At 38.7% G+C, this 27,240-nt stretch overlaps 1 protein-coding gene across 3 annotated transcripts in view; it reads left to right on the forward strand.

Annotated features, from left to right (window-relative positions):
* The first annotated feature begins 873 nt into the window (after positions 1 to 873).
* bahd1 (bromo adjacent homology domain containing 1) overlaps positions 874 to 27,240 on the forward strand; it is a 108,490-nt gene continuing 82,123 nt past the window's right edge. For all 3 annotated transcript variants that reach the window (XR_010803636.1, XM_066673898.1, XM_066673876.1), the window contains exon 1: positions 874 to 1,541. The gene's annotated coding sequence lies outside the window, so the exon portion shown is untranslated. The remainder of the gene's footprint in view (positions 1,542 to 27,240) is intronic.

The following is a 27,240-nucleotide window of genomic DNA, read 5'->3' on the forward strand; positions in this document are numbered from 1 at the left end:
TTTTTCAGCACTGCAACACGGCAGCCTGTAAAAGCTGTAAATGGAGTATACAGGATATCATGCTGAATTAAACTTGTGATGTAGGGACCAAAAGCAAGTGTAGTTGAAAAGAAGCGTTAAAAGTGTCATATTTGAAGTGAAATTAAACATTGGAAGGTGCCCTGCTTTTCTATAATACATGTCACACACTTATTTAAGTACACTGATTTGTAACAGAGAGAACAGAACCACGGTTGTTGCTACTCAGGGCACAGCACTGCAGAAACTGCACTATATAAATGTGGTTGGTGGCAGAGAAGGATACCTACTACAGAGCCTCAGCAGGCAGCATTTGAAACAAACATTCAAATCAGACATGACTCGGCACCTTCCTCAGTCAGAGCATTTAGGATGTTTCAGACACAGCCTTCTATCAAAGCATCATTAAAGGAACACTAGGTAAGGTCTGGTGTGTTTTCTCCTGGGGCTTCCCTTTGTGTTATTCATTTTTACAGCACTGTACTGAAGAAAAAAGTGGGGTCAAGCAGGGAGTGGGTGGTTTCCTACCCTCTTCCAAAAGATGTATAATGCAGTTTCTGCAGTTCTGAGCCCAGAGTAGCAACAACAGACTCTCTGTTCTCCTGGTTACAGCTCAGTGGAGCATCACAATGAGTTTGAAGCTGTAATTTTAAGGTAAAAATATCACATAGTGTCACTTTAAGACAGCACAATTAAAAGCTATGGAAACATTCTTACATGTGATTAATAATATGATTGTATGATTGAGTAATTAGCCCGTTTTATAAGCTGTTTTGCCACACACACACACACACATATATATATATTACGTCTGGTGTTTGGTGGGTCAGCAGGCAGCACACAATCTACAAACATCCTTCCCTCAGAATGGTACCTCAATAAACAGAATTATTTGACGTTTCAGCTACAACTACAACGTCTTTGACGCAAAGCATGAATAGCACCTATGTTATGGAGACGTTCTTAAACATGAGCGAGTATGTGTGAGGGCGTTACTCAGTTTAATCTCATGAGGTGTTTCTCGTCATAAAAAAGGTCATATTCATAAGTGGGCTTTGGATTTAAAGCTTGAACGCTTTAACAACAACCTAGCCACTGGAAGCTAACTCCGACTGGTAATAAATTCGACAGACTTTCTCCTCAGAGCTACTTTTTTCTGTACACCGATGCTCGTTTATAGCCTCGGTGGCCCTTTAAGAACTCCATATTGTCCTGACGTGATGCGTCAACACCGAGGGAACGGATGGTGCTGTTATGTAAAAAGAGAGAGAGAGATAGAGAAATAAAAAAATAAAGGAGCAGGGCAGAAAGTGTTGGTGTGCTGTGTGCAGGTAAGCTTAAAGGAGCACCGTGTTCAGACTGCGGTGTTAGGGGTGAGTCCGGATGGAAGTGAGCGGAAAACAGCCCTCGACGAGGATTCGGAGAAAAAGCTGTGGATAAAACCTAAAGACTGAATTCAACCCTGCAGCAGTCCGAGCTTTCGGAGAGGAGTTAAAGTCTCCACACACCACCTACACAGGAAGGTAAGAGAACGGGTTCATGAGTGAGTATGAGACTTGTTTTTCGCTGCTTTAAGCTCGGTTCTCTGGTGGGGTTTTTTTTTGGTTCCATTCGGAGTCGGATGTTTCAACGCTGCTGTGATGAAGTTTCTGAGTGAAATATGTCAATATTTAGCCTACCAGTTATTATCTAATGTGAACCCTAAAGCTTGGTAAAGGAGAACTAAAACTGGGTTAATAAACCGTTGTTGTTTACAGTCATGGGAAGTTTTCAAAGAAACGGTCCGTTAACTGTCAACGACTGACCGACTCTCTGTCGTCGAATTTAACGCAACGTTAAACGGTCTTGTTTTAAATGGGTCCTCTTTTTTGACGTTTCTTTCTTGTTGTTTCTGTGTCGAAAACCCCAGAACTGTTGTTCAACTTCATGTTTTAACTTCACTGTCACAAATATGAGCCGTGTCCTCGAATGAAAACTGACTGAGTCATTCACAACTGAAGTGCCATTTGTGTTCCACTGGTTTCGCATTTACTAGTAGTTCTATAAAGCAACCTAAAGGTAAAATACACTTTAAACAGTGCCCTTCACAGCAACCCAGCTCCATGTTTCAGTAATAAAAACCTCTCTAGAGCGCTTAGAAAACTATAGGCTATTGTTACCTGTCGTAGCCCACTACACCTTCCCTTGAATAGACTACTCAAGCCATTCAGACATTTAAGAAAGGTTATGGCTTTTACAATATGGTGTCATTTTAACCACTCGTGCTTAACATAACTTTTTCATGACTAATACATTATAAGTGTTAAACACGTAGGCTACATTTTGTTTGTGTCCCTCAATATTCCCTTAGAGCCGTTGAATAAACACATTCACCCAATTGAAGAGTCTGGAAACTTCCAGAAGTCCATATTCAACAGGGAGTCTAAATTCCATGATGGTCCCCATAGGAATAAATTAATATTCTGATTCTTTATTTTAATTCATATTTTGGAACTGACTGTCAAGCTCACTTTTAACATTGTTACAAGTTACAGTTCTACGCCACATTGTGCATTTTCTAGTGCTTTTATTAAAGACACCTCCAGTAAAATCATGATTTTGAACTTGTCAACCAGGCCACGCTGTGTTGTAAGCAGTCAAAGCATTTTTTACAGCCAGAAATTCCTAGGACATTTTTACACCTGAATCTCTGTACTAAGGTTGGCATTTGGTTACATTGCAGCTGGTTAGTTTTGGTTTCACAAGGCAATTTTGTGAGCAGACTAAAGGACTTCGCATGACATTCCTACAACCTGTCATCATCACGTATGAGGGATGCGTCTCCCTATACTTTACACTGATTGGTTTGTAGAGGAGTGTGGGTCTGACGTATGTGGTCAATTTAGCAGGTAGGCCGTATAAATTAATGTAGACATTCATTTTGTTACCACATATTACATACTTTTTTTTAAAAATACCTTATGTACTGTGTTTATGTGTGGTTTGGAATAAAGCAGAATTTAGTTACAATTTTAGATTTTATTTATGTTTACTACAGTAATATTACATAAAACCAAGACAATCCAAGTGTGAGATTGGAGAGAGGTGTTATATATTTTTCTCCCTCATATCTACAACTCTAAATGTTAAAATATGCATAACCACTGAAAACATTTGCTGTTCACTCATGATTTCATTTAAGGCAGAAAAGTATAAAGTTGTTAAATTAAAATCCTTAAAAATAAGAATTTATTAAGTTAATTTAAAGTGGTTTACACGTTTTCTATTCATTTCAACTGAAAACATTGAGCTAATTGCTTGGTCACATTCATTAGGTATTTATAATGAGATTTGTAATGAGAATTAATAATGCCGTACGAATCATTTAAAAATGTTAGGTGTCCTGGCGTAAAATAACATTAAAGCATTTACCCACAAAGTTAAAACAACATGTCTAAATGTTTTTGGGTCGTGGATGGGAACTTGTATCGGTATTGGAAGGGAAAAATGGGTATCGGTGCATCCCTAGTTGTGAGAAGGTCAACCCAGGATCTAAACCAGAGACGGCATGTCTGACATATGCATATATATATATTCTTGACAAATTCATGGTTGTTCCACTCATCTTGATGATGTTGGCTCATGAATACATTTAAAATTCTTCGTAAGGCAAAGAACAGATTGCTCCACTGCTTATGTTTACAAGTCTCTTAGGGCTACCTGTAGACAGTGGTGTGCTTATCAAAGATTTGTAGGCACTTGCTCATCCAGTGTTTTTCTTTTTTTTTCCTCAAAGAAATGTATAAGTGGTTTAATTCTGCTTTGCTGCAGTAACAGCCTGTACTCTTCTGGGGAGGCTTTACACTTGGATGTTGGAACAGGATTTGATTAAATTCAGCCACAAGGGCATTAGTAAGGTCTGTTGCTGAGGTTGGATGATTTAGTTCTGCATCATATACCTTTCTCCAACTCAATGCCAAAGGTATTGGATAAAACTCTATCTCTTCATAGAATTCACTTCCACTGCACCACAGGCTTTTTACACCTCTAGGGGTCTCTTTTCATTGAGCCTAGAGACCTGAAGCTCATTTGTGTCTAATGGGGGTGTATTATTCTTTTGCCAATGCTTTTCCATGGAGAACTGAACTGATGATGTGTGTCAGAAATGGTTGCACTGTGAAGTAGTTGAATTTACCATATTCAAGAGGCCATAATACTTTTAGCCAGGGTAAATGGTGTGGAAGAGACTTTGGCACAAGTATCAAGTTTAAAGCAACACTAGGTAACACCTACTCTCCTCCAAAAGTTACATAGTACATTTTCTGCAGTGACAAAGGCTCTGTTCTCTCATTTACAGATCAGTGGAACATCACAATGATTTTGAATCTGTAACTTTACAGTGAAATCTCTACCCAGTGGTCTTTTAAAAAGCCTCAATTTTTTTAGTTAAATTTAATTCAGCCCTGGAGCCATGTGCAGCCCTCCACTCCATATTGGGTTTGCCAGATATTTCCTTGATTTTTTTGGCTGTATGTTTTGACCTGAAAACTTTTCAAATGACCAGACAATCGCTATGTGTAGTTTGCAAAACTCTAAGCGAAGGAAAGTCCATGACAAAGGTTGTGTCTTGCAAGAAAAGTGGACAGTACGTATCTTGTGGTTGAAATGAAAGGAATGTCACTCTTTTTTTTGTGGAGAAGCCTTTATCATTCTCAGGAAAAGCAACACTGAAAAGTATAACACCACCCCAACACATCTTTGCCACTCTACAAGGAACAGCATGAGCAGAGAAAATTAAGGTTCACAAGAATAATTTGACTGCACATCGAGCTTCTTTCCAGAGCCCTAAAAGGGCTGGACGGTGTGATAGAGGCAAGTTATGTGGTGAGTAAATTGTTCCCAAAAACTTAAGATGTTTTCTGAAGAAGAGCTTGTAAAGGAATATTATGTCCATATTAGTTGACTAATATATCCTGTGTGCTCGGAAAACGGATATTCAGAGCAGTTAATATTTGTCTTTGTCTCTGCTTCCGCTCCCCATTACCTAAGGCTGATGTTGAAACAGGCTGGAAATGTGGGAGTGTTCACTGCACTCTTCACAACCAAAAAAAAAAAAGAAGAAATGAGCAGCAATAAGAATTTAATTAGACAAAAGCCATAACCCGTTCATATTGGCTGACAGATCATGGCAGTGATATAGCCCTGTGGCCATGTATCACCCTACCTCTGTCATCAACCCCTTCCGTTTTGGTTGCCCATGACCAGATATCATGTATGTACCGTGAGAATGATTTGGTCCCTGGTAGTTTAAGGTTTCCAACCCGGGCTCATCAGGAAAACAAATCAGTTTATGAATTTATTATGATCTTGCCAGAATTCTTGATGAGTTGTTTCAGGGTGAATCCTATGTCATGCCTTGGCCCAACCACTTTACCCCACCCTTCTGTCTTGACTAGGGGTAGGGTGTCTCTTGTTGGAAAAGTAGGGTAGGGCTATATTACCCTTGCAGGGAAGATTTTTAAGAGGTACACTTCGGTAAGATAGCTGGACAAGTGACTCATAAATTCACCAATGCCAGTATTTTCCTCTTTTAAAAAATATTATACCCTGTGTATTATCTTAGTTTAATGTAGTCTCAGTGCATTATGTCCCTTCATAAAAAGCATAAAATACCACTAGCTTCTTGGCGATGTCTCAGTAATTAGCTAGTTAATTTCCAGTTCTCCCTTAAATGCTGAAGCAATTACATTCTGGTGCTTGATGCTACTGAAACATATAAGGGGGAACTGGAAGTTTTGATCAGAAAGTTACAGAATAAGCAGCTGAATTCAGCTTCATATCACAGAGTTAGTAAGCACTGATAATTTAGGATTGTCAAACACTTTTGAAAGCATATGATGTTCTAACTATATGTTACAGTCCAACAGCACTTCTCTGATATCACTGCAGACTGGCAGCAGAGCGCCACTGATTCTCTGCTCTTTTTTGTGTACTGATGAAGGGTCGACCCATTTTTTTAGGGAAAGTTTTAAGATTTCTATGGGTACTATTTTACCTTATAATATATTGAAGGTATCATTTTTTACCAAGAGTGAATCAGATGTTCTTCTTAGCACACACACTACACTTTTTTTTTTTTTTTGGGGGGGGGGGTCCTTTTGTCTGCAAAAAAAGTTTTGCAGCTCTAGAGAGGTTTTTATTGGAGCGGTTTTTGCTACAGCAAGTCAATCCAGAGGCTTCCCTAAGGCAGTCAGAATACTGAATTTACTGCTACACTCCAACATCCACTGTAGACTCATAACACACTCTTTAAGCATCAGTGCACACCAGGACACTAGCCCTGGATCTGCAAAGTTGTAGGTTGTTCACATTAGTTCTTCTTTTCATACACTGCTTCTTTAACAACCACACACACATTTGATGCCCTCTTGAATGTTGTCTTGATTAGCCAGTGTTTCTTATCGTGTATATTCATGAGCTAGTGTATTTATTGTCATTTCTGCACAGTTTCCCTCTTAAAGATAAAGGTGCTACAAAGGGGTCTTTGAGCAATTCCATAGAATAGCCACTTTTGTTTCCATGAAGAACTATGCTTGTTTCTTCAAGAGATGTACACCGATCAACCATAACATTGTCACCACCTACTTGTTTTTATCCACCATGAGAATCATACCTGCCATTTGGTGGTCTTGTGGGGGTCCTGTCCATTGAAGAACAGGGTGAAACAGGACAGAAAATAAGTTTGCAGAGCACTACAGAGGATACAGTTGCTCAAAGAATCTTGATATTTAAAAGTGTTATGTAGTTTGTGTAATATGCTGCTTTGTGACGCGCCATGGTCCTGAAGAGCAACAAATAAGAATACTGAGGAAGGACAATGAAGACTACTTGACCTACGTGAGTAAATATAAGTAGTTAATAGTTATTACTCAGAGTAATCATTTACAGCAATTACAAAAGTAATAAAGTAAATAAGTCTTAAAAGAGACATAATGTAACAGTCACTTGTTCAGTGCATGTACACATTAATTTATCAACCAACCCACAAACTGTGAAGCAATACCTCCCAGTTTTTTGAGGTGTGTCCACGGGTCTTTTCACAATACACCCGAAACCAATTCTAGGCTCATTTATGGGAGGGGTTCATTCTCTTTGGATGGCTTCCACACACATGACCCCGTCCGAAACTGTGGATGGATTGGGCAATTCTGTGCCTCACTGTTCTGTGTGTTGGCTCACAAAATGATAGGAAGATGCTTCTTCTCTTTATTATCTTCTTATGTTCTGTGGATACAAATACTCAAGCAGTGAGGAGCAGTAATTCTCCCTGTTACAGGTCAGTGGAGCATCACAATGATTTGAAGTTATAATTATAAGCTAAAACACTACCTAGTGTTGTTTTAAGTTTAATGAATTATTAGTTTGCAGTTCAAATGGTAAAACTCATTACAGTTTAAGGTTCTGATGGCTGTGTTTAGCTATATATTACATCTGATTGATTTCAGAATCTTATGGAATTTGTTATTGATTCAGCTGAGGAACAGCATATAATGAAGGGTATTTTGTCTGAAGCCCAGCTCTAAACAGAATATGTACAGATATTTCATCCTGAAGAACTTTGTCTTCTCTGTTCAGTTACACCAGTCTTTGGTGCATCATGCTGCCTGTGTTTTGTGTCAGAGCTAAAACTGTGAAACAGGCTGGTAAACAACACGTGGGTGGAATGAGTCTACTCATGTCAAACATTCATTTAAAGGGATGTTTCAGAATTTATTTATTTAATATTTATAGCTTTATCCTTAAATGAAGTGCTTCAGCTTCTCCGCTTACTGAGTAAATGAGGAGCAGAATGTTGCGGGGAGTAACGCGTTTTAAAGGCCATGGCTTAAACGTGTTGTGAATGCGATGCCCTGTGATCTAAAGAGTAGTGTTTTCAGTAGACTGTCCTGAATATATTTCAGTGTAAATTTACAAAAAAGTGAATCAAAGCCCCTTTACTCCTCTCGTATCATAGGTGCCTTGGCTCTCTGTGGTTTTACATTTTCTCAAATATTTACTTTGACACCCAGGACATTTTGATAGCTACTTTCTTCTGTCAATTTGTCAACATGAAGTTGCTAAAGTGGTATTTAGTCTGTTCTATTTATACATTTTGTGTGTGTGTGTGTTTATGTCCCATAAAAGCATATAAACCTACGGGTTTCTATTCTAGTTTTAAGACACCTACACTTTTCCTGGATTCTGCTGCATTTCTTCTGTGTTTGCTCTATTCAGACTGGATTAGTTTTATCTCAGAAACTGGGGTAAACGTGAATTGACCATTTCTGTCATTTCTGGAGTATGGACTCCAGTTTCAGGAAAGATTCTTGAGTCTTTTACCTACTGTAAAACCAACAGTAAAAAAAAATAACCCTAAGTAATATTAATCCCATATGAATTGACATGTGGGGGGATACTCCATCGAATCCCATGGTAGAAGAGTTTTTCATGGGTTTTCACAAGAATGGAAACGCTGGAGGAAGCATTTAGTGATGCATTGTACGGCACAGAAGGAAACATCTGGCAGCTATAGGGATGTTTTGTGCACAATAGCAGCCTCCAAATGTTATGAATATGTATCCTTCTCATTAAGTCACTACCATTAAACCGTTTATAAAAACAGTTATAATAATTGTGAAGGATTAAGAGTGAGTAAAAGGTTTTTGTGGCTATAATGTGATCCAATATCTGAAGAAGGGATGATTTGGGATGATCCGTATAAAAACACAAGTATCACTGCTGTACATGATGCACACTGCGAAAAACTTCCATGCCAACATTCCACTATCATGTCAGTGTCATTGCAGTGCTGAAAACGAGTTGAGTGGCCACTCCCATTTCTGTCATTTGCCCTAAGATTTCTTACCCAGTGCGAATCCATCATAAAATATAGCTGACATCCTGTAGTAAAATGAAATCACTCCAGCTCTTCATGCACAAATAATCATGTCTAGGGCTTTAGTCAGCAGAAGAAGAGTAAAGGGGCAAATATATTTTTGATACATTCAGTTCCTTGTAGGGTTGTGTAATATGGCAGGAATGGAATGTCTGAATATTTAAGTAAGAACAGAGATAAAACACAGTGGGGACTCGTGTAAAGAATATGTCATAATCTAATAAAAAAACTCTAGCAGCACTGCTGTGTCTGATCCACACATACTAGCATACAACACACTAACACACACCATGTCAGTGTCACTGCAACACTGAGAATAATCCACAACACAGATCGCAGGGATCCTGACCTTTTGAAAAACGGTTGAAGAGTGGCAAACAAAGTATGCAGAGCAACAGATGGACTAGTGTGTAACTATAGAGCTACAAATTGTGTTCTTAATGAACTGTTCCAGCATTTTCAGTACATGAGTATCTAAATGATGTCGTTAGCTCACCTGAAGGACAAGCATCCATTATATACTTATGACCTACTCATGTCAAATCCATTCTCTGTAACTGCTTCCTCCTGTTCAGGGTTGTGGCAGGGACCTGGAATCCCTGGAATCCCCTACACACCCTGGACAGTGCATCAGTCAATCACATGGCATCACACACTCAAGCAGTGTCTGTCTGTCTCTCTAAAATGGTGACCACAAACCTATGTTTTATTTATTATTATTATTTTAAAACAGTGCATTACCATAAATACCATGGCCACTAGAATAGTTCAGTGCTTTACCTTATTACAAAAAAATTAGTAGACGTGTGAGATATCTTGTAGAGTGGGTGTGGGCTGGAAAAACATGATTACTCAAGGGCCAGATTTGGCTCATGGACAAATATTTATTGATGCCACCTGTAAAGCATAAGTAGGTGAAAATACTATTGAATGGACAATGATACAATGAGGTTAAGCATATTTCATCAAGGCCACATACAGATGACAGATTTTCAACAAAGTAAAAGTAATTGCAAGATTAGGCTAATGGCAGCCTTGAAGTTGAGGACAGGAGGAAATGAAACTAGTAGCTTGAACAAAGACAAGGTTTTGAAACCTGCGATATGAGAAGCACATAATATTTTAAGACTTCAAGTATTACTTTCTCTGTACATATTAGGATTGACAAAATGGAAGCTGTTTATTGTGAGTCCCCACTGTACTTCGCATAAGTTCAAGTAAAAAAAAAAACAGTAGTTTGAATCCTGAGAAACATGCGCTTTCAGCTTTGTGCACTGTCAGGGATTATATATGAGAGCCTTTCAGAAAGGTACTCACTGAAGCGTAAAGCCCATTTTCCAGAATAAGTTTGGTTTTGCAATTACACGGAAAATGTCTTTAAAAACATGTATTCAGTTAGTCTACTCTAGCTGAAGGATGGTCTTTGAACATGGAGGATTGCTGTTACAGATGTGCTACAAAAGTAATGTGCCCTTTCTTCCCTTTGTGTGCTTTGATTTTATTTTTTTATTTAGTTAGTTATTATTGGAGAGAGTAAGGTTGGGTTTAAGTAATTGCTTGCTTCCTCAAAGGTTAAAATTGTGATCAGATTCCAACTTGGGCAACCCACCAGTACAATTTTATTTCACATGAGGGTTATGTTGCCTTGTTGACTACATGGGTTCCGGCATTTTGTAGTAGTGTCCAAAAACATACAGGGCATTTTTTTTCAGTGCACTCAAACAATCCCACAGTGCCCTGCTAAAGAAATGTACACCCCATGTACACTAGTGGACAGCAGATACACGTTGTTTGCTAAATAAATGTGAGCTGGTGTCCGAAATCATTGCCTACCCTCTGTAATCAAGTTCCCTTTAATAGTGCACTGTATAGTGAGTAATATAGTGAATAGGGAGCCATTTCGGTCACAGCGCTAATGTGGATGAGCTGCATTGTAAACATTACACACTGCTATGTTCTCACTGATGCCGCTCCCTCCCTTGACAATAAGACTTTATTGGCTCAGTACTCCAGCTTGTAATAATACGACAGGTGTTTAAGTGCCCATACTCAGCTTAGTATTCATAACTGTTCCAGATGAACCACTTAGAAATTGCAGGATTTTTTTCTCCCCTCACAATTAAGCTTATTCTGCGAAGGACTGGTGCCATGTGCAGGGTGTGCTCCTGCCTTACACCCAGTGATTCCTTTTAGGATCTAGACCTACTGCATGGAGGAATCAGTTACAGAACATAAATGAATGAATGAATTCACCATATTGTATTGTAAATGATCAGAAATATTTCTAAGCCTGATTAAAATGTATTAATAATCCTGTTAGTGTTTACTTTTAATAACACCTGTTATGCTTCTTTAAGGGGGGACATACTATGAAAGTGTACATTTGTTTTAGTGCATAAGAGCATTAATTTGGGCATCTGGAGTTCATACTAACCCATAAGCTATGAAATTATAAAACCCACTCAGTTTGTTGTGATCGTTCTAGTTATGAGTCAGAAAATATGGGATTCTGATTTTATTTTATGTTTTATGTAAATGGAAGGCATTTCAGAATTATCCCACGTCCTCTTCTGTGTCTCTCCAATCACAGCACTGGCTTTGGATTTGTGTGTGAGAACAAAGACAAGGTTAAATAGAAGAAAAAGAACAAAACAAATAAAAGAGAAATGGGTGCTGATAAAATATAATGAAAATGAGTACGAAGAAGAAAGAAAACAAAGTGAAAATGACTAAAAGTCGGTGTTTCTGCTCTTTGCTGCTCACTACTGAAAGCCTCAAATTTAAAGAAAACAATATTCTCAACAGGCGCGTAAACCAGCTCTAAATGCCATGCGTATGGGAAAGAGAAAGGGTGGAAATTTTGCTCCTAGGCTCTCATGCTGAAACATATTTTAAAAAGCAGGCGCTGAAGCCAGTAGTTATTTAGACAGGGAGAACAGGGGTGTGTTGTTTGTTCCTTTTGGTTTCATTAAAACCCCAGAGCTGCGTTCACTTGTGGAATAAAGGGTAGAATATGTCCGCTTTTAAAAAGAATTTAAAAGAACTTTGCATAGTTTTCATGCATAAATCTATCTCATAATGTTGACAATTAATAAATACATTGAATCCGTTTCCATTTGAGTGTGGAGCTGGACATGGAGCTGGAAGCCCTCCTGGAACAGAGTTGTGCCTCCTGCTTACACTTTTAATGCTCAATTAAATATTTATGGAGCTTTATATAGCTTCATAAATGTTGGCCACCCATGTCCATTTGAGTACTTGGCGCCATGTCCACTGCTCGTAGTCCCATCCTAAAGCCTTCTGTTTATGGATATCATCAGTGTAATATCTGTAGAGAGTGAAGGTAGGTGATCATTGTGTTTATGTATCACACACTCATCACAAAACTATCAAATGGAGCACCTTAAATACAGAGATGGCAGTTCTACTGCTCCACAGCCCTGTGCTGGAGGGCTTTATATTCATATTTTTATGTAGGTATCTAAGGTTGCACAATAATTCAGTATCAATATATATCACAAGGTAAACTGTTTCAATAACAGTGATATGATTTTTATACACATTTTCAATATTTCAATATACATTATTTACAGCATCAATCACTGACTGATGTTCATTACAGGATGCTGTCATAAGTTCAATCCACTCAATTTTAAAGTTAGTTTGAAAAAAAAAGAATAAATTGTTCATGTTAGTATCAGAATTATATCGTATCAACAGAAACTAAGAAATATATTGTGATATAAATTTTGGCCGTATCGTCCAGCCCTACCTCTAGCCCATTGCCATTGAGTGCATTGACGTTAGGTTCATTGCCACTGCTCCACAGCATTCCATTTCATTTCATGGCTTCCTCTGGAGACTACACTCTGTACTTGAAATTATACTCTGTGGAGTCCACGGTGGGCGCACCGTAAAGATGCTGAACTCACAAGTTATAAGGCGTGTCTACAAACTTCATGGACGTACGGTGTAATTTGTAATGCCTGAACTACAACCATCACCAGTTCTATTTGTTTCAGGGTCTTTGAATTTTCAGTCTGGTCAGCTTTATTGGATTTGTATTGAATGATTCGCTTGGACATACAGGAATTTTCTCTCATCTGTTCCTGAAAATCCCAGGGCTGTGTTTGATGATCCAGCATCCGACCGATGTGTTTCAGTCTTTAGACTCCTTAGGTTCAACACACTTCCGATTTCATTCTGCTGTTATCATGTTCATTAATGAAGATTGGTGAGCCGGTAATAGTGGCAGTCGTACACGCCTAATCCAATTCTCCACCGTGCTTGAAAAATGAGATTGTGTGCTTTAGCAGCGGGAGATCCCCTTTTTTCTTTGCAAACTGTTTTGTACCTCTCGGCTCAGAGAAGAAAACATAGGCAGGAAATTTCCAGTGAACTGCAGTTGTTGCCCATGCCCCATTCAGTGCTGCTGAGAGGATGGAGTCTTATTTGGAGGCTTTTATTTCCCCCTCAGCTGACTAGCTGCTGGGGGATAATTATACATTTATTGTGCTTTCATCCTTTTATTTTATTCAGGTTATGAACTGATATTGCATATAAACATACTTCCTTAGATACAGTCTTAGATAAAGTTTTTTTTTTTTCTGCTATGATTAGTACAACAAAGTAAAATGACCAGTGGACTTATTCTGCTATATTTTCTGAAACATGCTTGTGAATCAGTGTCATTAGCAAACATTAACAGCAACAGGATCAAGTTGTAATATGTAGGCCTGTCACAGTTATTACATTATGGAGTTATCATACACAATTTCCTCAATAGTTTTTGCTGACCTATGTATCAGCCATTGTGTTTGTTTCCATAAGAATTAACGTTTCCAATATTTTAACAACTTGCTCTGGTTTGTGCTCTGTTCTATGGTTTTATTTATTCAGGATATTTAAACAATTTTAGGGCGGCACGGTGGCACAGCGGGTAGTGTCTCAGTCACACAGGGACCTGGAGGTTTTGGGTTCTAGTCCCGCTCTGGGTCTGTGCGGAGTGTGGTGTGTTCTCCCAGTGTCCATGTGGATGTCCTCCGAGTGCTCCGTGTTTCCTTCCACAGTCCAAAAACACACATTGGTAGGTGGATACAAAAAATAGTGCATAGGTGTGAGTATGCGATGGGCTGTGATGGACTGGCACCCTGTGCAGGGTGTGTTCCTGCCTTGTGCCCAGTCATTCAGGGTAGGCTCTAGACAAGAAGCAGTTACAGCAAATGAATGATGAATGAATGTTCAACCATAATGGAGATGTTTGTTTCATTCCCTAACAGATTCAGTACAATACCCACTATCATGCAATATTAATATACAGTAGGTTTTATGATGCACAAAATCCAAATGGAGGGCAGGAAACAGAAATGGAGGAGACTTGAGGCGAGGAGCCTGTGTAGTGCTAGTTTACACAAAATTACATGATAAATGTACAAGCACAATCACAAATACAAGCAAAATCACAACACATTTTGGAAGTGATATTTATGTTATGGAGAGTAGCTATTAACTGAGCTGAAATTCAGCTGGTATTGATGCAAAGTAGGAACAGTCTTTTTTTCCAGATGCCATTTAATTCAAGGACATGATTTAATGCATACATTAGACATTAGACATCAGTACTGAGTCAACCTCTTTGTTTGCATTTGGTTCGACCTTGGTATCGAGATGCTTCTCGATGACTGTTGTGTGGTTTTCTTTTAATGTCCTATGGATTAACTGAGCAACAGATACATTCAGCGCCGCGACACCGCTTGACATTAAAGTTATGATTGTCTACTTAACATAATGTTAATGTTTTAAGTCCATCACCAGAGGACACCCACAGAACTGAGCAAAATAATATACTCACTTCTCATAGACCGCACGATCGTGTCATCTTTCCATTTCCACCTAAGAAGGTGGAACGGGACACTTTAAAGCTGACTTCAGGTCTCAGGGTTGTGAGAAGTGAGGGTTGTGACTTACACAGTAGTGTTGGTGCTGTGGGTTGTGCGCTGGTGATAGATTAAAAAAATAAATTTGAGCAAAGAAAAAACTTCTAAAAGTTCTAAACAGGAAGCTGCCTCTATCTCGCCCTGACAGCAGGCTTCTTGCATTTTTCAAATGAACAACAACTATTGGTACTTGAAACAAGCTCTGTGATTTATAATAAATTAATTTATTCATTCATTGTCTGTAACCTTTTATCCTGGAACTGTGGGTCCTGTCCTTCACAGGGCGACACAAACTCACGCATTCACTCACACATACACACACCTATGGACACTTCTGAGTCGCCAGTCCACCTACCACCTTGTTTCTGGATCGTGGAAGGGAACCAGAGCACCCAGAGGAAACCCACGCGGACACGGGGAGAACACACCATTTTCCTCACTTTGTCACCCAGGGTGGGACTCGAACCCACAACTCCATGACAGCGAGTGCCACAGGTGATTTATCAGTTAAAATGCCCATCACAGACTTTATGAGAGCAGCAAACAAACTGTTATAAATGCATTATTTCTTTAGTGATACAACATACACCATACTGATTTTTATAGTGCATTAACCTGGCCACACTATAAAGTGTCTTGGAGTAGAACACTGATACCTCCATCTATACACTATGCCAAAATAGCAGGCTTGTAGTTGGTGGTTTTGCATGTCAGTTTTTCTTTCCTTGCCATCACAGTCCATGGCTATGTTAATTGGCGAAAGGCACTGCAATCCCCCCAGAGAGTCTAGCAGTATGAGACTATAGATTCGCTACTGTTTTCTCAGTGTTTATTTCAAGTCTTTTTCAAATAGCTCAGTAGGGTCCAACATTAACAGTTGCCTGAATTGCTGGAGGAAAGTGTAATGCTAATTCAAGGTAGCTGCTTTTAAAATCACTTTCATCCATTGGGCAAGCTGGTGTTTAGCCACGGGGAAGTTTTGAAAGTGAATAGCTACATTTGATCCTGCCTACATTCGCTTTTTTATGCACCCTCCAGCCCTCACCATGAGAAAATGGAATGGTTTATTTGTGTATTGAGTCAAATCTTACTAATAGCTTTGTTTGTTGGCACTCATTTGCAGCACAAATCATGATTCAGTGTGCTGATGGAGCAGCAGATTTTTATTTTATTTATTTTTTGGGTTGAAAAATGGCTTCTTTGGGTTAGATTTGACCACTCATACCAGAGCGGTTTTACACACACTCTTAAAAATAAAAGTTCTACAAAACGTTCTTTGAGCGATGCCATAGAAAAAACACTTTTGGTTCCATAAAGATTTTTTTGGTTCCAAAAATTTTTGTTTAAGAATTGCATGTGAAGAACCTTTTAAAGGGTTAAAAATCCAACGCTTGCTCTTAAGATTCTTTACCCATTTTAACCTATTAGCAAAAAATGGTTCTTTATGGAACTAGAAGTGGTTCCTCTATGGTATCACTCAAAGAACCTCATGTAGCACCTTTATTTTTAAGAGTGCAGTAGAACTTGTAGAACTTGCCTTAAAATGGTGGACAGAACTGAACAGCAATTATGAGAAAATAGCAGCTAAAATGTTAAGTCCCTCAGTGATCTTATGTATATGAGCTAAAATATTTTAATAATAATGATTAAAAGAGTAGCACATAAAAATGTGCACATGCCTCCTCTCAATACTAAAAGTAAAAATAAAACCACATCAGTAACATCTTTGTTGTGATATGATTATATACATTTTCTATGTGCTTCTTGTAGTAAGCAGTAATAATAATTGATTTTATTTAATAACTAGTTAAACATTAATAATCCCACTTAAATTAAATTAATCTTAACAGGATTTGTCTGTGTGTCCTAATGTAGACTCTTATTATTCATTCATTCATTCATTCATTCATTATCTGTAACCACTTATCCAGTTCAGGGTCACGGTGGGTCCAGAGCCTACCTGGAATCATTGGGCGCAAGGCAAGAATACACCCTGGAGGGGGCGCCAGTCCTTCACAGGGCAACACAGACACACACAGACATTCACTCACACCTACAGACACTTTTGAGTCGCCAATCCACCTACCAACGTGTGTTTTTGGACTGTGGGAGGAAACCGGAGCACCTGGAATAAACCCACGGGGAGAACACACCAAACTCCTCACAGACAGTCACCCGGAGCGGGAATCGAACCCACAACCTCCAGGTCCCTGGAGCTGTGTGACTGCAACTCTACCTGCTGCACCACTGTGCCGCCCACTCTTATTATGATTATTATTATGATTATTATGATAATAATAATAATAATAATAATAAAAAACATCCAGTTGTTTGGGACGGTGTGTATGGGATGGTAGTCATATCAGTAGAGAGATGCAGTTCAGCAAACCAGTCCTACCAGTGCAAACACAGAATGTTTCTAAAACACTGGCCATTGAATTATTTTACTGACCTGGTCAAGAGTAGTCTTACCTGATCTGAATTTCTGAGTCGCTACCTTGACATAAGTTCTGTTTAAAGTGGATTACCCCCCTCTGGGAAACGAGTCAATCTAACATGTACGAACAGGCAAAGACAGAGCTGAGCAAATAATTAGGGATCTCTTAGAACAGGCAGCTTATGTGGAGCAAATTGACTCTTGGACTAACGGTCCATAACCGCCTCAGATTTACACGACGTGGAATGTAACAGGGCACTACTTCTCCCTTTGCTTCATGAGAGCTCTGATTGATCTTTCTACAGTTTGTTTGGCAGAATTTGATGAAATGGATCTTGTTTTCAAATGTTCATGTTCATCACTTTCATAAACTGCATTCACACTGTGATATAGATTAAAGTATTTAGGCTTCAAATATTTGATCGAGATCATTTTCTGCAGTACGTATGCCAATGAATCCCAAGGTCACAATAAAATTGTGTAAAATTAATATTTCTATAATTTAGACTGAGGAAAATGGCTATTACCACTTCTAATAATCCTTTAGCATTCTCAGTATGTCTGATGCAGGGTATTAATTGGTTTTTCACACTCTAGTGTAGTTTAAGCCATATAACTGCTGTGTGTGTGCATTTAGATTTATGGTGTGTATTCAGTATGTAGAACTGTATTACTGTGTTTTGTAAGGGTCTTTAAATCCCCGTTTTGCTATTTCCAGAAAAGATGGGGAGCACAGTAAAAGCACAGTAGAAATAAGAATCTGTGATTTTTCAATACTCTTGAACATATTTTAACTGACAAAGCACACACACACACACACACACACACAAAAGGTTTCCATGGGGGACTTGCATAAGTGTGAAGGTTCCATTGATGTGGAGGTGTATATTGGGACATTAGTGAGACATATGCTGCTATCAAGGTGATGTCTTTTCAGGGAAGTACATGGTTATTTCAGCAATACAGAGCCAGGCCTCATTCTGCACATGCTACAGCAGTGTGATTTTATAGACAGAGTGTATGTGCTTCACTGACCTGCCTGCAGTCCAGATCTGTCTCTTGTAGCGCATCATGAAGAGCAGAATTAGACAATGGTGACCATCTGTTGAGCAGCTGGATTCCTGTAGCAGGAATAGGCATATAATTCCAGTGGCAAAGCTCCAACAATTAGTATCCCAAAACATTTAACAGTGTAATTAAAAGGTAAGATGATAAAACACAGCGGTAAACACATCCCTGTCACCAAGCATTTGGTGTGTGGTCAATTTCTAAATTTGTATTTACAAAATACAATGCAGTTAGTCAGTGTTTGTAAAAGATATTCAGATAATTACATGGTTTACAATATGACACAGAAATGGTAACATTGTTTATACCGAGATCCTGAGAGTTTCTTGTTGTCGCAGATCTGGAATGAGGGGGTGATATCTGAGCGATAACAACAGCAGAAATGTACAAAAATTTCAGACTTCAATGAATTTGCTATGAATCTTCAAGCTTCAACTTGAGACATATTTAGTTGATTTGTTTGAATGGGATTGAGTCCCGTTCTTGACCTAATCTCCAGGTCCAGTTTGTGTCTGGAGATCATTCTCATGTAATTTTACACTCAGGAATTAATCAGCGATGAAATCAGCCCTGGAATCTCAAAAGTCTCAAAGTTCATATTAATAGTTCAGCAGCGGCAGGCTCACACATGCATTTAATTTAACATAGCACCATGTGTTCCCCTTAAACACTAAGTCTGAGCAATTATTAAAAAAAATAGATTTATATGACCCTGCTTAGAAGATTAACAGGAAGCAAAAATGAAACAAGCCTTACACATTTGAAATTGTTCCTGTAAAATAATAGCATCCTCATTTAGTCCACGTTTTTGAAATGTTTTAATATGTTTTGTAGTTGGTTCTCATGGGGTTAAATCTGGGGAGTAGTATGTTTCTGGAAAAAATCAGGTCATTTGTTTTAAATGAATCTACACTGGACAGCGCAGCATACTTGGAGGAGAACATTAACAGGCAATTTTTGGCTAGTCTTCTGAGATGGCATAGAGTAATGACGAAAGAGCAAAGCCACATTGGCTGTTGAACTGCTGTGTTATTGAATTTATTATCACCCTGAGATAGGGCCAATGCTTTGCTTTGTACTTTGGAAAAACTCAAGCGTGGTGTAGCAATAATGGAACCATGACAGTAACAAGTCTACAAGCTTTGAGCCTGTAGACCGTAGATAATATTATTTAAGTGATACTATGCATGAACCACATTTGTTCTCTAACAAAACAAATAGGAATGTGAGTTTAAAGAATGGTTTACTCTAATATCAACATTAAAGGGCAATCACAAAATGGAAAGATATTTAAAATCTTTTGATTTTATGAAGAAGTTCCTTAAATGCTTTTAGAGTGAAATAATTCATTTACAGGAATGTTTCTCCTATGAACCTTTTAATTAAAGGTACTTTCTAGAACAAAATTGCTTTTCATCTGGCATCTCACAAAGAGCTCATTTTGTCTGCTTCAATTTTAAGGGTTCGGTTAAGTTCTCATGTCACACTGCATTTAATAAAGGAATGAATATTCATGTGAGATATTGAGATTAAAACTGTAACATTTGTAGACACTTCATCCTTATCAGGGTCACGGTGTGTCTGGAGCCTCCCCGGAATCACTGGGATGAAGGCAGGAACACACATCGGACAGGGTGTCAATGCTTGACTTATTACATATGGTAGTCTTTTGGTGCTTTTCCTACATGGAACCTACACGACTCGACTAAACTCAACTCAGCTTTGCTCTTTTGCTTTCCAAAGACCAAATCTGGTACCTCATCACTGGAAGCAGGTTCTTTTTCAGTTCCTGATTGGTTAGGGTTCCAACCAAGTCACGTGACATTTAAATCCTGCAGAGCGCTGATTGGCCAGAGAGACCTGTCAATCACCATGAAATGCAGAGCTGCAGTACAAACACTCCGCTTGTAAAATCTCTAATGTTGCAGCAGCTTTCACGTTTGTTTTTATCCAGTTCACAACAGCAGCTCGTAACATTACCTCGAAGTGTTTTGAAGAGGTTCAAATCTCCAGCAAAATTCGAATGTGCAACAAGAAAAACTGATCTGTGAGAACTGGGGTGCACAGCTGTGTTCAGTCCAAAAAACAACAACACGGGAATACACGAGTAAACAGGGCCTAACTTTACCCCGGGCATTGTTGTTGTTTACAAACCCCACGGTTCCTGTTAGAGATGGGCTCTTATGACATCCCTGGCTCCATTTTGTGGGGGAGCTGTGCTAGTGGAAAACGACAAACTAAAAGCAAGCTGAGTCGAGTCGATCCCATGAGGTGGAAAAGCACCGTTAGGCTCATGTGTAGCTGCCCCGTAGCACCCCAGTTTTATTAGAAGTGTTTTCTGTGGAGATTGTATAACCAGGGTAAGCAGTGCATTCAACATCAAGTAGCAGAAATCACTCATGAGAAGTTCCACACACGTTTGGACTTGCTGCATGCATTGTTTATTGCCAAAAGGAGGTCAAGATTTTGAGATTTTTGGACTCTATCTGTTCCCAGTATGACATTGCTGCCTGTGGCCACTGACTCGGATAAGCTCTCAGTTTTTTATTTTTTTAATCCCACCTGAAATCCTCGGCAAGGAATTCCTCTGGCTGCATCAGAAGCAGTTCCATTACGTTGCACTAATATTTCAGTGAAGTTAGTGCCACTGCGGAATGCTTTTCATTACATTTTTTTTTTGTCTACGAGGTTTCCAGCCCTCACATATGTTTGAAGAGTGATAATTTGTTTCGTATGGCTAATCTTGAAACCCATCAGGCTTAAGCTGGTCCCATTCCAAAGCCACAGCTGTGAAATTTACTAGTGGGTTCGGTGAAAGAAAAAGATGTTGGGGGGTGGGGGTGTACGGTCACTGAAACCAGACTCAGCTGTTTGCAGGCGTGCAGCTGAGGTAGATACAAAAGACAGCAAGGAAACCTCCCGTCTGTTATCGCTCCTCAAGTGTTTACACTGAGAGGACAGTAAATCCTGTTTATGAGGCGCACAAAATGCTTTCCAAGCCACTGAGACAGCCTGGGCTCGTACTGCAAACCTCCGAGCACATGGCCCTCCAAGCCTCACATGCCAAAAACACCTCCTGCTCAAAGAAAGACAGTCCTAGCTTCTGTTTTACTCCATGGTCAGGAGAAGCCAGCACAAGGAAAGGCCAAGATTTATTAGATTTAAAAGCCTGCTTATTCCTAAACAAGAGAGTCAGAAACTGTTAAAATCTATGATTTTTTTTTCTTCCTTTTTTTTTCTTCACTCTAATCTTCTCGGGATCTGATGAGACACTCTGAAAGAGTCATTCTTGTCATTTTTCCCAGGCACGCTGCCTCATATCTATCGTCTCTTTGAAGACAGGCTGCTTAACAGCTAACAAGGCTTCCTGTGTCATGTCCTGTCAGATCAGAGGTGGCAAACTGTCATCCACGAGTCTGGGCCAACTCCTGCAAACAAATGAAAGTGCACATGTACTCCTTCGGTCTTTCTGCTGCACATTTTCAGTAGGTTAATTTTTTTAAATATATATATATATATCAAGGTTTAGCATACAGTTAGAAGCTGAGACATATTCTTAGTTAATTTGTAAAAATAAAGAAAGGCATTTTTCATGTGGAAATGGAGAAACTCAAGTGATGTGACTAAGTATTGTTCCAAGTATTTGCCGCTTTTCCATTGCATGGTACCTACACTGCTTGACTGGGCTCTACTCTGCTTTTTTTTGGCTTTTCTGTTAAATCTGGCTTTCCTGTTAAATCTGGTACATGGAACCTAGAACTGGGAACTTGTTTAGCACGCGTCCTGTTGTGGTTCCAAACTAGCTGAGTAAAGACTAATCCCTGATGTGTAAACCTTGCAGAGTGCTGATTGGCCATAGAGACTTGTCAATCATGACATAATGCAGACACCCAGCCCAAACTAGACATCTGCAAAATCTCCAGCTACGGCAGAGAGTGCATGTTTTTATCTGACTTGTGACAGCTTGTAGAATTACACCGTGGCCTTTTGAAGAGATTTAAACACACCTTGAATTGGTGGCTGATGAAATAAGTGAGAGCTGGACAGTGCAACAAGGAAGGCAAACACTCTACTGAACTGATGCATGGAGCTGTATTCAGTCTCAAACAACAAAATGTGAACACAAAATGTTTAAACAACTCTTAATGTTACTGCTGCCATTGCTGTTGTTTTCATAGCCTGCTGTTTTGCGACATCTCCTGCTACATTTCCAGGGGAAGCTGTGGTGATGGAAAATGAACTAGTACCAGGGGCCAGTTGCAGAAAACACCTTAAGTTAAGATTTTCCTTAAAGTCCATTTTAAGGTTTCCTTCAAATAAAATCGGTTGCACAAAACTTTTCCTTAAGGTTTCCTTAAAATGTTCACTTAAGTATTTAAATTTTATCCCTTAAGGAATCCCTTAAATTTCATTACACCGTGGCACCAAACACTTTAGCAACCAAATTAAGGAAAACAACATAAGGTACCTCTGAAACTGTCTTAACCGCAACATGGCCGTGTTTATGGCGATAAATGAACGTATCCAGAGGAGAATGTTCCGCAACTGGGAGAACCCACTGGATTCGCTTAATGATGAGCAGTTGATTTTAAATTCTATATTTGATCGGCAGTCAATTCATGATTTGTTTAATCGGATTTGGTTTGGATTTACGCTACTTTCTGCAGCTGAAATGTTTATGAGCTGGTACAAGAGAGGCGATAAAAGGTATCACAGCGAGTGCATGGAAACAATAACATTTTAATCCCGTAAAAAATCTGTTAGTGTAATTGGCCCCAGGTACCGAAAAAGCGAGTAGAGTCGTGTAGAATTGAGAAGTTTATGTACCATGAAGTGGTAATTTCCCATTTGATAGATCACAAGTTGAATCCATGCTGATGTCTTGAGGCATTTTCACACTTGAGCCATTTAAATATTTCGAAGTGGACTTGTCTGTTTTGATGGTTTAGTTTGGAAATGTGAGCTTAACTTTAAACAATGCCTGAAGGGCTCTCAGTTTGATTGGTTTGTGGTTCATATTTGGTGAAAATCTTTACAGAAGGTACAATGCACAAAAAACTCAAGAACAATAGCAGCTGCATTCTGGATTCTGTGGTCCCCAGAAGATACAATAATGCTGCTGCAGAAATGAAGACAGACGTGTAAGATCCACACTCTGGGCAGTGAACACACACACAACCAGAGCAGAGGGCTGCAGTTGGGGGTTAGGTGCCTTGTTCAAGGGCACTTCAGCTGTGCATATTCATCCCTCTTCTTCCCTTTTTCGTGCCACTCCTGGGGATTCAACTGGCGACCTTCCAGCACCAAGCCCAGCTCTCTAACCTTAAGGTTATGCCCCCCCCCACACACACACATTTAATTGGATTGGAAATATTTCATGTGTGTATGTGTGTGCATGTATCTAAGTCATTTTGACCATACCCAAAACGTGACAGTTATAATATTTTGGTCAGTTCCTCTTAAAAAAACACAGGTCCTGTGGGGTGTTCCCGGGCTGCAGTGGTACCAAAAGTGGTGTTCAAAGAAAGACAATCTGTGAACCGATGAAAGGGTCAAAGTTGCCCAAGGCTCACTGATGTGCGAGAGAGCGAAGGCTTGTCCGTCTGGTCCCATCCACAGAGGACCTACTGTAGCACAAACTGCTGACAAATTTAATGCTGGCTCTGATAGAAAGGTGTTCAAACACACAGCGTGTTCAACCTTGCTCCGTAAGGGGCTGTGTGCCTATGTTACTCCTTTACTGTGTGCGTCATTAAGCCTTGGGGGCTTGACCCTGATCTTGGGGTCATTTACATCTGCATGAGCCAATGTACCAGTGTCATGTTTTTTTTCACAATATTTAAAATATCATAAATAAGCAGTAGATTGCAATGTCGTCGCTGTCAAATGAAAAATAGGGAAACAAACCTCGGTGGAGATCAGTGTAAAAAGATTTTCTTCCAAGTAATTTTGGAGCATTTCTATTGGTCCACTCATTAATAATTGTTTACACAGTGGGAAGCACAGCTGCTGTGTTCAAACAATGTAGTAATCTACAAATTGACAAATATGTAGATGCATGTTTTTGATTGGACAGCAAATGTGTGATCTCCACAGAGAAGATGTGATCAATTTCAATTTGGAAATTAAACCATAAAAGCTGTAATTTAAATAAGAGGATATTTAAAAGATATTTTCCATTATCCAGAAAACAACACTATCCACAGGATCTGAACCTATTCAAAGAACAGTAAACCTGCTAGTAATAAATTATACAATTTCTTTTAGTTTAAAGCTAGTAAATAAAAACCTTATGCTTAGAAAATAACTCACTGAGATGAATATTTTCCACATTAAAATGTTTGTTTTCTGTGCTGTGAAGATTCTCAGTCTTCTTTATTGTTCTTGTGCTGTCTTCATGTTTACACACAGTTACTAGTGGTGAAAAAAAAAGATCCTAATGTTTCCACCTTTAAATACACAGTGTGATGATATAACCTGGGGTCTCAACCCTCTTAGAGGTTTTTACATTGTCCCAGAAGGATTGTGAGAGTGGTTCTACAAAAAGAAATATACCGATGTGAAGTGATATGAAGGCCTCTCAGAGCTTTAGCAGATGAAAGTGTTGTTTGATACCACCAACCCATCATCATTCCTCACTAAACATACTGTTTACCAGTCTCTACATCAGAAAGAGACAGAAATCACTGTGGAACACACTGTGTGTGTATGTAGCTACTGTTAGTGCAGTCAATCGATTGCATTTTTTATTTTTTTTTAGTTAAACACAGTGACATTCTATGATTAATCACAAGTTAAAATGCTAGTATTTCCTTGTTATTTTGGAAGGAAAGAAAAAGTAGATGTGTAGACTGGTATGACAGACTGATTATTATCATATTTCAGAGAAGTTTCGATAATATTTGCATTAAAATCTTGTAATATGTTGAGTAAAAGTTTCATGGAGAGAGTTAACATCAAACATCGAAGCCTTGACTCGTCTTTACTTCACATGCTTCTTTAATGTGTGCATGTACTCTGTGTGGGCATGATTTTATCCACAGAGTTGAGATGGTGAACATCAGGCATTTATACCACTGGTATATACTTAGTCATATCAGAATATTATCACAACCACCTTGTTCCTACTCTCCAGCAGCAGTGCTGTGTCTGATCCACCCATTTCTACATTACACACATTAGTCAGTGTCACAGCAGCACTGAGAATGTTCCACCACCCAGATCATACCAGCTGTGTGGGGGTCCTGTAAGGGTCCTGACTATTGAAGGACATGTAGAACATGTAGAAATGTAGAACTGCAGAGTGTTCCTGTGTGGTCAGTGGAGCTGAGAGAATGGACAGTGAGTGTAGATACAATGAGGTGGTCATTATATTCTGAGATAACTGTGTGTGTAATAATAACGATAATAAAAGTAATAGTATTAATAACAACAACACAATTGAAATAAAAAACACTTTTTATAAAATTACGAAGATGTTTCCTCACTTCTTTGCTAGCTCTCAAGGGTGTTTTTGTGCTGGATGTCAGTCTAATAAGTTCACAAAGCCCCAGTGGCTGTAAATGTCTACCGGTATGGTAGGTCTGTCTCTCTCTCTCTCTCTCTCTCTCTCTCTCTGCTCATGGCAGAGGCATCTGGAGATTTTTAGACAATGGAGAGAACTCCAAACATTCAAAAGCATTCAAAACTTTTTTGAAATGAGGGTGTTGCTATATACCTGCTTCATACACTCTCAGAAAAAAGGTACGGTAGAGGTACATTATTGGTCACTAGAGGTACAAACTGTGTAAATGTACTTTCAAAGGTACAACAGTGTTTAAACGTCTAGTCTGGTTCCTTAAAGGTACATTACATTCTCTTCTCCAGAAGGAGAGTTACATGTTTGTAATCTTTCATCATAGAACTGTGTCATATATAAAAACATAATAAAAGTCCTGGAGATGAAACAGGGCGCATGAAATCAACACAATTTTCAAATCTACAATTATAATAGAATAAGGTACAATTATTTTCCCTAATTAAAGGATATGTACCCTTGAGGGTACCACCGCAGTCACACATTTTCTGACAGTGAAGGTGGGTAATATTGTCTGCAAATATGGAAGATGTCTAACTGCATTATTTAAAGTGCTACGAAACTAAACAAACTGAGTTACAAACGAGTTTCTGTGGTAATTCAAACAGTGAATAAAAACTATATCAACCACGTACAAAGAACAGTCTTTTGGTATTATGCTGGTCTTTGCTTTTTTTGTTTTGTTTTGTTTTTCATACAGATGGCTACAGATTCCTTTCTGCTTCTATTTTGCTATTAGTACATTTCTTGTGTGTTGTGACTGATAAAATTGAAGCCCTTAGTTTATAGCCTGAGTTTTTATAAATGTGCAAAATAACTGTTTGTAAATTGGTAATAATTCTTTGTAAGCATAAATATAAACTCATAAGTGTCTTATAGTGATATATATAATGTTTTAACAAATACACTAATGTCACTATTCATTATAAAGTCTTGCATAATTCATGGATAATGACCTGTGCTGTGTTATAAAACACCTATTGACAATTATAAATAGATAAATGTTTAAAAAGCCATCATTGAGTGTTTCAGGTACAGTGATTTAGAGTTTCCATTATTATTCATTATAAAAGGAAATGAGGAATAACTTGAAGCACTCGATGACATTTTAAACATTTATAATATGTTTAAAATAATTTAAATGTATTATAGGTGCTTTGTAATTATGTGCAGGTCATTATCAGTTTAAAAGACATTATTACAACTAGTGACACTTGTATAACTGTGTTTATAAGTTACTAATTTATACGTTTTCTAATTATAAGAGCTTTATGAGGCATTATTGGAGTTT

This window comes from Hoplias malabaricus, chromosome 1 (assembly GCF_029633855.1).
Source record: "Hoplias malabaricus isolate fHopMal1 chromosome 1, fHopMal1.hap1, whole genome shotgun sequence".
NCBI classification, from domain to species: Eukaryota; Metazoa; Chordata; class Actinopteri; order Characiformes; family Erythrinidae; genus Hoplias; species Hoplias malabaricus.